We start from the raw sequence: 16372 nt of genomic DNA, 5'->3' as shown, positions 1-16372 counted from the left end.
TACTTTTGTGAGATAGAGAGAAATGTGTTGAGACAGGAGAACGAAGATCTAAGGGTTTGCTGCAGGTTAGCCCTTATGTTCAGAAGGTCGTTTACAGCCCCTACCTTCTTTTTTTTTCTTTAAGCAGTTGGGGTTAAGTAACTTGCTAAGTTTACATGGCTAGTTTTTGTGTGTGTGTGTGTGTGGGGGGGGGGGTGTTAAATGTCTGAGGCCGGAACTGAACTCGGGTCCTCCTGACTCTGGGCTGCCCCCAGGTTTTTTTTTTTTTCTTCTCCCAATTCCTATAATTGAATAATGTTTTCTCAGGAGGCAGAAATTGGACCAGACTCATGATTCACTAGAAAGAGAACTGAGCTAGCTAGCTCCAGAATTGAGTAGCATGATGGAATTGGTGTGGTTCACTCAATTCCTACAATTAACCACTTGATGTCCTCATCTCCTCAGTTCCTTCAGATGGTGATGGAGAAATGGCAGTGTTGATTTGATTATTTCCAGAAATGGAAAGAGTCAGGGGTGGAAGGGCTAAAGGTACACTAGTGAAGGTCAGGAAGAGATCCAGTTGAACTGATAAGCATTGTTAAGACTATTATTTTCTTTAATATTTAAAATTATTATTTGCAGATCACTGATTTGGTATTTTCACAGTATAAAAAAGTTTTACTCATTGATTTAATAAACACATATAAAAATTTTTCAATATAAATTATTTTCATTGTACATTTGTTTGTGCACTTTTGTCTCTAGTATCCAGGGAAGACCAAACTATTACATATTCACTTTTGTGTGTACACACGACCCTTTAGCAGCAGGAACAATTTCCCTTTCTGCTCATGTATATAAATAGGAAAAAATAGGAATTATTTTCCATCTTTTTAGCACATAACTGAGGTACAGTGAACAACTGACTTTTAAGTCTTTGAAGTATTATAAAAATATATTGGATACTCTTTGCCTTAAGTAATAAACAAGTGTGAAAATCGAAAGTTCTCTGAAGAATCTACCTGACTTTAGCTAAACACATTTGCATTTGGGGTGAGTATAACAGACTTTTAAATTACTCTTATACAGATTAACATCAATATTTTTTCGTTAGGTATAATTTCAAAGAAATGGTTGATTTAGGTTTATAGATTTGGATTAGGGGTCTCCAGATGAAATGTAAATTAATATAAATTATTTAAGTAATAAAATTGTAGAATCCTAGAGTCTTTGGAAAGCACCTAGCAGCAGTGTCTAAGTTACCTTAGACATAGATATATCCCACATAGCATAGAAATTTCATTTAGAAGCTATCTCTGATAAATAAGCATCCAGACTTTACTTGAATATTTTCATCAAAATGATAGGACTAAATAGAAAAAGAAATAAATATAGGTTATGGTTTCTAAAATGAAAGTTCACAAAATAATCTTTGTTTTTTAAAGTGTGATTCCAGTCTCCCACCCCTCATAATTTTACTATTTTATGAAATTCAAACTAGTCCCTCTCGTGTTGAATAGATAAACTGAAATGACGTAAGTAATATAAATACGTATCTATGGAGACTCAAAAGAGATTACTAATAACAAATATGTTACATCTTTATTCATGTCATCATGTTATATATGTTGATATTATATACGTTAATTTTATAAATATTATTCCCCATAAGGGGATTTATTTTAGGTCTTTTGGCCAAAGAATTGATATAGGTGATTATTGCCAAGAAAGGTTTGTTATTACATAGAGCAAAATCCCTTATTATAGTTACTTACTTTGAAGGGTCTTTCAGCTGACACTTCTGTATTATACCCCCTTGCAATAAGGCCAAATAGTGAATCTTTTAAAATTTTTTATATAGAAATCTAATTATCCAGATTTTTCCAAGTCACTGCTATGTGAAGAAAACAAACTTTCCTTAAATTTGTAATTCCATCAGTTATCTATAGCTAATTGCCATCTTCCTACTTGTTTAAGTGCCTCAGGAGAGAAGTCAATAAATAGTTCAAAAAGGAAAGATACTAGTTTCTTCTGCCTAAAGTCTATAGGATCTTCCTACTTGTCCCTTATCCATAAGAAATAGTAGATTCTAAGTCAAACCCAAATAGTGGACACAAACACAGTTAAGTTCTACTAGATTTGATTGATGCAATGCTGAGTACTTGAAAAACATCCTGTAAATACCTGTCCCCTTGAATTGGGAATTAAACTAAAATGGAAAACAGGTAGCAGTCTTCTTCAGGCATAAGAAGAATCATAGAAAAGGAATGAATCTACTTCAAGTTATACTCTGGAAATATAAAATTGACTGAAAATGGGGGAAATGAGGGGTGGCCAGGTGGCTCAGCGAGTAAGAGCACCGGCCCCAGAGTCGAGATGACCTGGGATCAAATCCGGGCTGATACTTAGCACCACACCCAGAAATAACTGGCCGTGTAACCTTAAGCAAGTTACTAAGCCCCGATTCCTTAAAAAAAAAAAAAAAAAGAAAACAGGGGAAATGATTGACAACATTATTTTATGTAATTAGAAAAAGTCTTCCAATTTTATGTTGGTTAGCTTAATAACTCAGTGATTTTTATACATTTTTATGAAATTATATCTTGTATAATATGACCCAAAATGATTATGTCACATGGACTGATCCAAAGATAAAATTACTTTAAGATTTGCCACTCAGCCTGATTATGGGTATTTTGGGTAATATATAAAGATTGGAAGAAAGTGGTTTCTGCTCTCAAGGGACTTATAATCTAAATGGAAAACTCTAACACATGCACAACACAAATAGAATACATGTTATGCTGGGATGAGTACAAAGAAGATGATCCAAAGGGAAGTTGAAAATAGATGCTTGAATAGACATAAGGGGAGTTGAGAAGAAAGAAAATCGGAGGGTTGAGGAGGGCAAAGGAGCAGTTATTGGATTCTGGCAGACTATATTGAGAAAGTGTCATTGAGATGGGTCCATAAACAAAAGAAGGCTTTTACCAGGTCAACAAGGAATTTGGATTTTCCTCAGGACTCAATGTCTCAAGGACTCAACTTAAGGCTTTTGCAGTGGAGTGGCTTGGTCAGACCTACACATTAGGAAAATTACTCTGGCAGCAGTGGACAGATTGAATTAGAAAAGAAGGTTGATTGGGAGCAAGGAGACCAATTAGGAGGATATGAAAATAGTCCAGGCAAGAGGTGATGAGGTCTTTAAAAAAGCTAGTAGTAAACTAGGGAGTAAGTAGAGAATGGATAAGAGAAGTATTAAAAAATTTCAATTAACAGGACTTGGCAAATGACTGTGTGTATGGAGTGGGGGAGGGACAAGGAGAAAGATTGAGACAACTTTGGTATTTTGAGCCTGGGACTAGGGGAATGGTAATGCCATCAGAAGGAAGAAGAGAACTGGAAGGAGGTGTTTTTTGTTTATTTTGGAGGAGGGGAAGAAGGGACAGAGATGATTTTTAGTTTTGAATATACTCAATTTATGGTGATGTAGAAAATACACAGAAATATTTAAGTGGCATTTGTGAGTATGGTTCTGTAGGCAGCTAGTGAGTTGAGAGCTGGGCCACATTGGGAAGACCTGAGTTCAAATCCAGCCTCAGACACTTATTAGATTTATGACCATAGCACAGCAAGTAAGAGCACCAGCTCCAGTGTGGGGATCACCTGCGGATCGAATCTGGGCTCAGACACTTAGCACCCACCCAGAAACACCTGGCCATGTAACCTTGAGCAAGTTACTTAACCCCAATAGCTTAGGGGAGGCCAGGTGGCTCAGTGAGTAAGAACACCAGCTCCAGTGTCGGGATGACCTGGGGATGAAATCCAGGCTCAGATACTTAGCACCACACCCAGAAATAACTGGCTGTATAACCTTGAGCAAGTTACTTAACCCTGATTTCTTAAAAAAAAAAGATTTATGACCTTAGACAAGCCATTTAATATCCCTCAGCCTCAGTTTCCCCCTCTCTATAATGGGGTTAATAACAGCACCTATATCCCAGGGTTGTTGTGAGGATCAAATGAGATATTATTTGGAAAATTCTGTGCAAATTTGAAGGTGCTTTGTAATTGCTAGCCAGAAGTTATCCTGGTCTTCAGTCTGGAAGTAAAGATACTATTTCAGAAGCCATATGCCGAAAGATAATAAATGGATAATAATAAATTAGAGTAGTTATTATTCTCAAATAAGAATAGAGATATATCAATAGAATTTAGGAAGAGGGACACATTTTAGAAGGAAGAAGAGTAAAAGAAGACAGGAAAGCATATAGATTTAGACAATAGAATGTTTTTTTACAGAATCAAAAGGGAGAAGAGACTGTCTAAAAGGAGGGAGTCATGGGCTGTATCAAATGCTGTTTTGAGATAATGGAGAAAGAGATTAAAAATGGTCTTCAGCTTTAGTGACCATTCACAATAGAACAAAATTCCATTATATTTGGCCCATTGCTAAGGAAATCAGTACGATTTTTTGTCAACCTAATTTTATATGAGAAAGTCAGAGAAGTCTTCTGTTTGTTCATTTTTAGCATAAATAAATTGGATCTTCCACTAAGGTTCTACTCAAATGCCTCTTCCTAACAGGAAGGTGATTTGGAGCTTTTGAGGTCTATGTCAGGAGAGAATAAGCTCCAGAAGGCCCTTCCAAGCAGGAAAGTCTTCATGGAAGAGCCAGTGACAAACTGTACATTTGTCCTCAGGCCACAAGCCTCACTAATGGAGAAGCTCATTAGAAGAATGGTGATTGTGGAATGCCTGTTTTTCTGCCACAATACTTATGAAGGCTGTACTTAGTATAGTGCTTGGTACATGGGAAATATTTAATAAATGCTTTGGATAAATGTGAAACTTATTAAGGCTTTAGAGTATATGTGAAGGTCATTGATGACAAGACTACTCATATCAATAAAATTACAGATCCCTGAGGTATGAAAATAAAAGCTGGATTAACCAGATTTCGGTGATTTCCATATGAGTTGACCATATAGTGTTAGAACTAAATCATTATAAATACATCAATTTAGAGCTGGAAGACACCCTAGAAGCCATCTAACCCGATTACCTCTTTTTATAGATGAGGAAACTAAACCCCAGAAATGTTAGTGGCTTGTCCAAGGTCCTACAAGTAAGAGGGAAAAGTTCTGAGTACTAAAATTTTATTATATTCATGACAACATGAAAACAAAATCCAAAGCATTACAATGTGAGGCATATTGCAACTAGTCCTTAGATGGTCATCAAACTTAGGAACTTAATTCTCATCCTTTTCCCACCTCTTTCTTACTTAAATTGAATTTCTTTCATCAGATTTGACTGGAAGATAGTTTTATTATTTCTGTGGGTAGGTATATCTAATAGATAAGTCTGTGCTTCAAATGTTATTTTCATGGTATCCAGCAGAAGGTATCTAAAAGCCAGATATGCAGTGGATGTACCAAGGCAAGTATTTTTGGTGAGCCAATCAGGACTAACATAGATGCCCTGTTATCTGTTTTACTATATAGAGACTGTTTCAAGTAATAATAATTAATTCATGCCTTGACAAACCTGAGCAGCAACAATTATCTTGTTTCACAGAAAACTGATGTGATTTAAATAGGTATTGCAAACAATGGCCCCTAAAATTTAGGTAACTGCATAAGTAGTTCTTCTAAAGTAAGGATTGATTTTGACTTCTTTTAAGAAGATAACATTTTAGTCATTAGTCCTTTCGTATGTCTCACCCCAAGTCTACTTTCAGTCTAGTGCTTTTGGTTTCCATTCTCAGGCTAATAAAGAGAGAATAATTCAGTGCTGTAATAAAAGAAAGATGGAAAGGGGCGGCCAGGTGGCTCAGCGAGTAAGAGCACCGGCCCCAGTGTCAGGATGACCTGGGGGATCGAATCCGGGCTCAGACACTTAGCACCACACCCAGAAATAACTGGCCGTGTAACCTTGAGCAAGTTACTTAACCCCAATTGCTTAAAAAAAAAAAAAGATGGAAGCGATATTTAGTCTAATTGTGGGATTGGTGGGAATTTTGGGGCATGAAGATATCCAAGATAACTTGGTGACTGTGTGACTCTGAGGATAAAATAACTTCTTTGTTCCCCAGTTAGCTCTTTAAGATCCTAAGTTACAGAGCAGATGCAGACCTATATAGATAGGAGTTTTCTCCCTGGGAGTTTACTATGTCAATAAAATCTCAGGTCCACTTCCCTTCTGCCTCTGTCACATTTTTCTTTTGCCTTTTGGAGGGGGGAAGGCAAGGCAATTAGGGTTAAGTGACTTGCCTAAGGTCACACAGCTAGTAACTGTTAAGTGTCTGAGTCTGTATTTGAACTCAGGTTCTCCTGACTCCAGGGCTGGTGCTATATTCTCTGTGCCACCTAGCTGCCCCTACATGTTTTTTAAAAGATGTACAAATATGTGTTTTCAGGATTCTATCATCCGTAATAGAAAACTGTGTTTAAAAGAATCTGATAATTTTATTATTAACATAAAATAAATTTTTTAGAATTTTCCTAAAATTCCATTAAAAGTTGAACACTGCCTTTGAATATTTTGTGATACTTTCTCTATTTTAGATATTATATTTGTACCTATTGTCATATTTTGCTCAGTATTTTTCCTTATAAAGTTAGTTATATTCATGTTTTAAAAATTTTTATATCATTGAGTAAATCTACCTTATGCCCAATAATTTTTTCTATATGTCAATACATAAAAATTACTTCACCTCCACAACTATTTTGGAGATTTCCTCAGAATATTGACTAAGTTGAAATTCTAGATAATCTACCAAAAGATCCATTATTTCATCAGTGTTCTAGTTCTTCTACAACTTTAGATCATGACCTTTGTATACTTTACCGAGTTATTTCCTGAGTTATTGTGGCCAAGACAATTTGTCAACTGGTTCTCAGTTTTCTGGTGATGGGGCCATCTTAAATTAGTCAGTCAGGTCCTAAGGTGACAAGCATATAGATAATTCTGTTGTGTCATTCTCTGGCTCAAGAATCACATGAAACTTCCCATGATCTGTGGACTTATGTCCAAATACATTATTCAAGTATTCAAAAACATCTAGAATTTGGCCTTAGCTTACCTGGATGGCTTCATTCGCTTACAACTTGGCAACACATAACCCTGTTCCACCTTTGTCATTTTCACTTTCTCTGTAATGCTGCATTTCTTTAACATTTTGCTCAAGCTGTTTCTTCCCCAGCCTCTTTATAAAATGTCTTCTTTTTTTTTCTACATACCTAAAACATATTCATCCTCAAAGACCAAGCTTAAGTTCAACATCTTCCATAACTCCTTCCTTAGGAGCCCTAGTTCACTTGAATCTTTCCTGTTTTTGACCTTCCATAGCACTCACTATAGAACATATCTTTTTTTTTTTTTTTGCTTTTTTTGGGAGGGAAGTTGGGGTTAAGTGACTTGCCCAAGGTCACATGGCTAATTTTTGTGTTAAGTGCCTGAGGCCGAATTTGAACTTAGGTTATTCTGACTCCAGGGCCGGTACTCTATTCACTGCGCCACCTAGCCACCCCCTAGAACATATCTTAGTACTTGATTATATTATGTCTTGTGTTTGCCTTTAACAGTAAGTTTCTTGTGGGCAGGGATTGTGTCCTGCCTTTACACATTCTGTTTTCTTGCCTAGATATTTTTCCCTGCCTTAATCTCCTCTAAATTTTTATGAAAATTAATTGTGAATATGATACCAATAAGACAAACTTTTAACCCTTTTCATTTTGAATACTGTAGCAGCAAACACCCCAGCATCCCCAGGGTGGCTGCCAACACAGGTTCTTGGATCTGCTTTGATAAAGGAAAGCAACTCAAAATGGGTTAACAAGCTTAATTTAATCAATTAAACATGTATCATTTACCTAGTTCAGGGGAAAGAGGTCAGCACCCTGAACTTCAGATTATACAGACAGAATTATCAAGACAGAAACAGATCAAGTAGACAGATTTCCAAACTGTCCAACCATTACATCCATACCAAACAACATCTGGGTTTCAACATCTGGGTTTCAAAGCCGGGGGGCTCTGGTCAACGACTTCCCAGAATCCAGATCAAATCACAGAACACTTCTCAAAGTGAGCCCCCAAAACAAAGGTACACATCAGGGCTTATATAACCTTCTCCTGGCTCAGAGAATGTAACAACCTTCTGGACCCACTGGCCAATCAAGAAGTATCTACTGAAAAACAAGCCTCCCACCCCAGGCTCTAGGTGGCACTTTAGCCTAGGGGCAGGGAAGATCTTTAAAATTTACATTCCCATTACAAATACCTACATTTCAACATAATGAATTTCTCAACTTTTTGTAGGATTATAGATTTAGAACTAGAAAACACCATGGGAGCCAAATCCATGTCTCATATTTTATAGATGAAGACTCATGTTCTAAGAAGCCAGTGACTTGTGTGAGATCACACACCTAGTATTGTCTGAGGTAACATTTGAACTGAGGTCTTTTTGATTCCGAGTCTAGCACTCTAAGCATTGCATCATGATGTCAGCGGTCCTTTCCAAATCTTAAGTTGTCTGAGTATGATTTAGCAATAATACACAAATATGGAGGTAAGCAGGAAAGATAGTTTCCTTACTTTTTCATTTGTTTCTTATTAAAATCAGAATAAAGAATTACTATTAACTTATTAACTAAGCTAATAGAAGTATTATTAGCTATAGGATTCACTATGTAAAATAGTATTTAAAAGTTTGTTATCAGTGTGACAAGAATTGAATTTAGATTCACACCTGATAGTGCACATGCAACACTTCCTAATTCTTTACCTAATTACCTTTCCTATCTCCATTTTAAAATTACTTTGTATTATTTTGGACATACTCCGTATCTATTTGGATATATGTTGTATCCAGAGCAGAATTTCAGCACCTTGACAGTAAGCATTATTTCATTTTTGGGTTTGGGTTTTTCTTGTAAGTCTGGCTTTCTGTTATCTGCAAATTGGATGCCTATGCATGCTTTAAAACATTAAAAATGTTGAACAGAATAGAGTCAAAGAAAGTTCCCTAGGGCACTTCTCAAGTGACTTCCTGCCAAAAGATAGCATGAAAGAATGATTTTCACATATGCTAGGCCTATAAAATTCTAACAATGTTACCTTGTCAAAAAAAGAAAATAAAGTTAACCTGTGATAACCTGTTCTTTATGAAGCCATGTTGACTCTTTGCAATCATCTTTTCCATTTCTAAATGTTTGCATGGCATCCTTTTAGTAATATGTCCAAGACTTTTGCCAGGAAACAAAATTAGAATCACTAGCCTATACTTTGCAGAATATATCCTCTTTTTTTTTTTTAAATGGGACCATATTAGCCATTTAGCATGAGACGGTTCTGTATTAGGTTTTACACAAAGTAGTTTAATTCCTGAATATTAAAAAACCCCTCCTTATAAAGAAGTCACCCCTAAAATATTTCCATGGTATGGATCCCATGAGTACTGCAAAATTGAGGGTATTATTTATTAATAATTTAAATAATGCCCATTTACACATGGGACTCAGTCCATCAAAGGAGAGATGGTCAAGCAATTTATTATTCATTAACACAATGGAACATTACTGTCATATAAGAAATTGTGAATATGACGAATACAGAACAGAAGGGAAAGTCTTAGACGAACTGATATAAAAGGGAGTAAGCAAAACCGACAAACAAAACTATAACATGAATCAACAATGGAAAGAAACTTAAGCAACAACAACAGAAATCAAAATGGGCCAAACTTGACCTCAAAGAATGGATATTAGAAGGCAATTCCTTTGGAATCCTTTACAGATGTGGAAGAATATTGGTATGGAATATTGCATATAATGCCTAACTTTTATAATATATTATTAGTTTTTCTGAACTCTTATTTTCCTACTCTTTTAAAAATTTATTATAAAGGAGGGAGAAAAAAGGATAAATTTGTAAATTTGGTTGATATAAAACTAAATGATATCAATAAAAGTTTAATTTTAAAAAGACATGAGCATCCTTGTGCTAATATATAGCTTGTAAAATATCTGGTTGGGAAATGCTATTGTGGGGAAGAAAATCTGAAGGCTACTCATATTTCTTAGGCTGGTTATGGACATTGCATTGGGACATTATTTTCTAGGTTAATTAAGACTGAAGGAGGATAAAAATTTTCAACAGAAGATGACAACCTATGAAACACTTTGGTTATTCATTATAGCATCATCTTCATTATATGTTCAGACCAATGTCACATCTTTAGGTATATTGACTGTAGGGTGAACTATATAGTTGAATAGTGTCAATAATGAATCCTCATATTGTAGTTAAACTTGTGCCTAAAAGTACCCAGGTGAAAGCTTGGATAGAATCATGGACTTCGACTAGGAAGGGACCTTAAAAATGATCTAATTCAACCTCTAATTAAACTAATGAGTTTACATGATATGTCACAGGTCATATAGCAAGCATCAAAATTGGTATTTGAAACCACATCTTTTGGCTCTAGAAGCATGGTTCCTTCTATCAAACCATGATGCCTCCACAACCAATGATCTTAAAACATAGCTCTGGAATCAGAGGGCTATGATCTAACTACCACCTATGAGACTCATTTAACTGTGTGTCATTGGGCAAGTCATAACCTCCCTGGGTCTCAGTTTCCTTATATGTAGAATGAAGATACATTGGAATATATGGTCTATGAGGATTCTTCCAGACTTATTAAAGTCTGTAACCTGCTCATGGTAGATCAGTAGAACCATATCTATATATAAAGGATGCAAATCAGGGATACGTTTGACAAATACGGAAATAAACATGATTATAATTATTATTTAGACTGAAATTTCATTTTGAATCAAAGATATTTAGTATGGCTACTATTCTTGAATCATTTATCTATGATTAGATCTTTTAAAATATCAAATTCTATTCAGAGAAGTGAATTTAATGTACAAGAATATAGAAAAAAATAAAATGTCATAGTTGTGATAAAATAGTAATAATCACTCTCAAACACCTAACTTTAACGTAAGTCTAATTTACTTTCATTTAATGCTTCATTGCATCTTTCTAGATAGTGACTCAGAATCTCTAAATTTCCAATTTTCTTAAACTTATTTTGAAAGTTTGAATTGAATTTAAAACTACCATCTAATCTTCATAGATTAGAATTTACTGTGGGAGTGTTTTTGGTTTTAAGGGGAAGAGGAGAAAAGGAAGGGGGAAGTAATGAAAAATCTTTAAGGCTTCATTTTAAAAGGAATATAAACATGGAGTCATTTGGAAGAAGATTATGTCAAATGGTGTTATGTCTTAAGATAATTATGGAGAATTATACAATGTAATTTTTTGAGGATTTTCAAGGGATCACTTTCAGAAATGCTACAGCTTTTTAAAAAATTACCTTTAAAGTCATCAATAGAGTTTTATATTTTCTATGGCTTTTATTTTATTTTATTTGAATGAAAACACTGGCAATACAGACATTATTTTCTTCTGTATTGATGGTTTGGTTTTCACTACAATAATGGAACTCATGATTCATTCAAAAATAATCCTGAGATCATAGGCTATTTTCTTATCTAGAATTATCCTGGCATGACACATATTTTCACTTTTGATGAAAAATATTATTTAAATGAACTGGTACATTTTGTTACTTATTTGACCCCACACTGAAAGCTTTCAGTTACCTAGAGACTGTGCCTAGCTTGTCTGAGTTTCTGTTCATTAGTCTGCTCAAATACAATTTTAAAGTTTCATGAAAGGTTGCTTTCAAGGGTCAGTTTGAAACTGGGAAGTTCTTTAAAAAAGTTGAGGTTTCAAGCCTAGAAAATAAACAGGGAAAGCGAGTGTGTGTGTGTGTGTGTGTGTGCATGTGTGTGTGTATGTGTGTGTATGTTTGTGTGTTTAACCTACTATTTAAATGAATAAATAACCTACTAATTGACTAAGGCTCCTGGTAGCTCTTGGTCCAAAGAGACAAGAGTGATGAATGTTCTGGTGACTACTCTAGCAGCAGTAATTAACAATAATTGGTGAGTCATAACACTCTGCTGCTAGAAATCAAAGAGTGGCTTAGCAATTAAATGGCAATAGAATTAATAGGCTAGTTAGGCATTTGCAGAATAAGAGAAACCTCTTTTATTTTTAGCAATTAATTTAACTTCAAAATATTGACTTAAAATTTGATATAATTTTATGTATTTTGACATGAGACTCATGGTACAGATTTTCAAAAGTACTTTAACTCAGGTAATTGCAGCAAGAGGAAGAAATACTTATTAAGAGAGAGTACAGTGATAAGACATGAGAAAAGTTATTGATGTATTTGAATAAAATTGAAGGTACATATAATTTCAGTTGAGGAGACTGTTTAGATTCCAGAAATAATTCCCTAGAGGGTCAAAGAGTAGACAAATTTTATAAAGGCTATCTTGATGTTCATAAAATGTTTGACTGTCCCAAAAGGTGTTGACCAACTCAAATTTGGGCTTTACCAACTGTGTGTTGGAGGAAGGGGGAAGGCAGAATCAATACCATGTCAGATAAAGATCAGTTGAAGAAAGGATGACATATTCTGTGCTTAGGAGGCACACGATAGCTATCTTCATGTATTTGAAAAGCTGTCATACAGAAGAAAGATGAGATTTGTTTTACTTGGTCCCAGAAGGCAGAAATAAGATATGTGGGTGTACATGGCATAGAGGTAGATTTCAACTCTTTAACAATTAGAGCTATTCAGAAGTGGCACAGACTGTCTCAACAGGCTGCAAATTCTCTACCTTTGGCAGTCTTTAAGCAGGCGCTAGGTGATCCTTTCTTGGAGATTTTGTAGAAGTGACTACTTAGGTAAGATTGAACTTGACAAGCTCTGAGGTTCCTTCCAACTTGAATTTTCAACTATGTCACCTAAGTTGTTAATAATTTAGACTGATGATTTTTAAGTACAACCCCTCTTCCACTTTGTCCCTGCTGAAATTGTGAGAGTAATCTTTTACTATCTCTTTTAGAGTATTTTCTATTAACAGTGGTCACTATTTAAAATCTTATAGATGTGATGCTTCATCTTTCTTATGCCAGCTCAAATATGGAGTGAAATTTTAATTTGACCATGCTGTATAATGTGTCAGCTTTCCTTATCACAAGATGGAATATAAGTGTTTATCTATGGACTGATTGGAGTCCATAGGTAAGCACTCATTTTGCATTGTAGCCTCATCTTACCTTTAGGAAAGCAATATATTATCAATCAGAATTTCATACCAAGATTAATAATTGCCATGATTATGCTCATTTACAATTAGAATATAGTTATGAATAAGATTATATGGATTTTTGCACAGATACTGGTCACAGGACCATTGGACCCTAGACGTAGAAGTGAGAGGCATCCTAGTAACCACCTTTTCAACCTCCTCATTTTATATCTATGTTGGTTTTGTATCATCCTGCTAAGTTGTAGGCTCCGTGAGGGTCTTAGAGAAATTTTGTATCTCAGAGGGGAGATGATAGAAGGGAGGGGAAATTGGGGGAGAGGGTGGTTAGAAGCAAATACTTTTGAAAAGGGACAGGGTCGGGGCAGCTAGGTGGCACAGAGAGTAAAGCACCGGCCCCTGAGTCAGGAGGACCTGAGTTTGGATCTGGCCTCAGACACTTAACACACACACACACACACACACAAAAACTAGCCGTGTGACCTTGGGCAAGTTACTTAACCCCAATCGCCCTCCAAAAAAGCAAAAAAAAAAAAAGGGGGAGGGGACAGGGTCAAAGGAGAAAATGGAATAAATGGGGGGCGGGATAGGATGAAGGGAAATGTAGTTAGTCTTTCACAGTATGACTACTATGGAAATGTTTTGCATTAGTATACATGTGTAACCTATATAGACTTGCTTGTCTTCTCAGTGGGGGTGAGTGAGGAGGGGAGAAGGGAGAGAATCTGGAAGTCAAAGTTTTAAAAACAAATGTTAAAAAAAATTGTTTTTTACATGTAACTGGCAAGTAAGACATACAGGCAAGAGGGTATAGAAATCCCTCTTGCGCTACATGAAAGTAAGGGGGGGAGGGTTGGGAGGGATAGAAGAGAGGGCAAACTGGAGGAAGGGATATTCAGTATGCTTGCCATCTTGGGATGGGGGGTAGGAGATAGATGGGGAGAAAATCTGTAAGTGAAAATCTTTGGGAAATGAATATTGAAAACTAAAATAAAATTAAAAAAAAGAAAGAGACTTTGCATCTCCCTATGTGTTTAAGGAGGACTAATACCTCTGGAATGAGGGCTCACTGAGTCTTTTTCAGGGCTGTTAATTCACCTTTGATATCCACATGGCATTCAACTCTCACCTGTGGCTGCAAGAAGCTATAGCATGCCCAGTGGCCACACTCTGGTAAATTGTCTTGGCATATGGGCTAAACCAGGTTGAGAGTAACTGACAGGCTTCAAGCCCATCAGTGAACTGAGAGGTATCTACAGGTATGTGAAGACTTCTGTGGGTGGAATGGGTGACGAGAACAATTCATACCATTTCGGCAGGCACGGTGGAGAGCTTAGAGCTTGGTCAGACATTAAAGATGAAAGGTCATCCACTACATCCTGCGCCACTGCCAGTCATCCTGACTTCTGTCTTGCCACTGAATGTTGATGACTCTGGAAGAGAGAATGAAGTTGATGACTGTGTGTGAATGTTAAGACTTAGGGCGAGGAGACACCTGGGCACGAATCCTGCCTCTAACACTTAGTGACTTTCACTTTGGACACATTTGTAAAATTGTATACATGATACCTGTGGGAATCTTCTCAGTTTCCCTTTCATTATATTCAGTCCTTAATCAAGAGCTCCAGTGGCCTCCATTAGGAAGTAGAGTTATTTTTTTTGGTTATATAAGGGGTGGGAAAGACTCCCAGGAGGAAGTGAAAGTTCACAGATAAAATGTCCCAGTTCCTCTGAAGCCCTTTGAGATTTGGAATGTACAGATAATAATAATAATAGCAATAGGGGCGGCTAGGTGGTGCAGTGAATAGAGCACCAGCCCTGGAGTCAGGATAACTTGAGTTCAAATCCGGCCTCAGACACCTAACACAAAAACTAGCGGTGACCTTCGACAAATCACTTAACCCCAATTGTCCTCCAAAAAAAAAACAATCATAGCAATAGCATTTGTATAGCACCTTAATGATTTCAAAGGGCTTTATAAATACCATCTAATTTTATCCTCTACCTGAGAGGTAAATGATGTTATTATCCATATGAGGAAAGTGAGACAGATATAGGTCAAGTGACTTACCTAGGGTCACATAGTAAATATCCACAATCAAATTTGAACTCAGATTTTTCTGATTCTAGGCCTAGTGCTCTATCCCCTACATCTAAATCCTTAAGTGTGGCCTTTTGACTGAATCCATTTTTGTTCCTTGTTATGTAAAATTTGAAATCAGTCATAAAGTAACACTTAAGGATTTAGAAGGTCACATGTGACCTTGAGACCACAGGTTCCTTACCCCTGCACTAGATCCTCTGGATATGATTAAAAGACAAAATATGAGAAGTTCCAGGAATGTATCTCATTACTCAGGGCCTCCTTCAACCACAGAGGATCCAACTTCAAGTGTATACCAGTAAAGTCCTATGGAATATTGGCTCATCAGAGATAGCTACTCTCTGTTCCTGCTCCTGAATCTGAGAACATGAGAAGCTCGAGGAGAGGGGAGAGGACCCTAAACTATTGTTTTCTTCTCTTTGTTAAGCTTAAGTACTGTTCTTTCTTGATTGATACTTTTCCATATATACATGTGCATATATATATATATATACAATATATATATATATATATATTGCATTTTATCTTCCTCTTTTGGAAAAGTTAATATGCTTATTTGCCTTATAAAAGTCTTCTATTGCCTTCAAGTGGCTGAATCACTTCTACAACAAATCAATCTGAATTTGTAATGGCATATCATTTTCTAACTTTGCATGTGATGATTTACCCCCTCCAATTTATCTTTGTTATAAGGCAATCTGCTTTGAAAAGGCTGCATTTGTTTTTGATAGGTTGTAAAAAAGGGTTATTTTGGAGGGGGGTGAGGGTTGCAATTTATTAAAAAGCAAAATGCAGAGAAAGGAATGGATCCACCATTTCTCCAAATGGAGCTGACTCCTCCCAGGAGGCTGTTATCTGGCAAGGGGAATGCTTTCAAGTAAGAGATTATTATAGTTTTCTGTTTTGTTTTGTTTTTTTGAAATCAGAACCTCTGCCACCTGTCTTACTTGGGTATTGTGAACAAAAGGCTTTGCCCATCTCAAAACAGTCAATCAACTGTAAGAGATGAACCAAACTTCTGTTTCCACAAGAAAATATGTAATATGCCAGAAATCATGTATTTGCTGGGGAAGGCTGA

This window comes from Petaurus breviceps, unplaced genomic scaffold, assembly GCF_028583685.1.
Source record: "Petaurus breviceps papuanus isolate PSGF00001 unplaced genomic scaffold, PetGlider_PUasm1.0 118, whole genome shotgun sequence".
In the NCBI taxonomy this organism is placed as follows: domain Eukaryota; kingdom Metazoa; phylum Chordata; class Mammalia; order Diprotodontia; family Petauridae; genus Petaurus; species Petaurus breviceps.
This window is presented reverse-complemented; position numbering follows the sequence as displayed.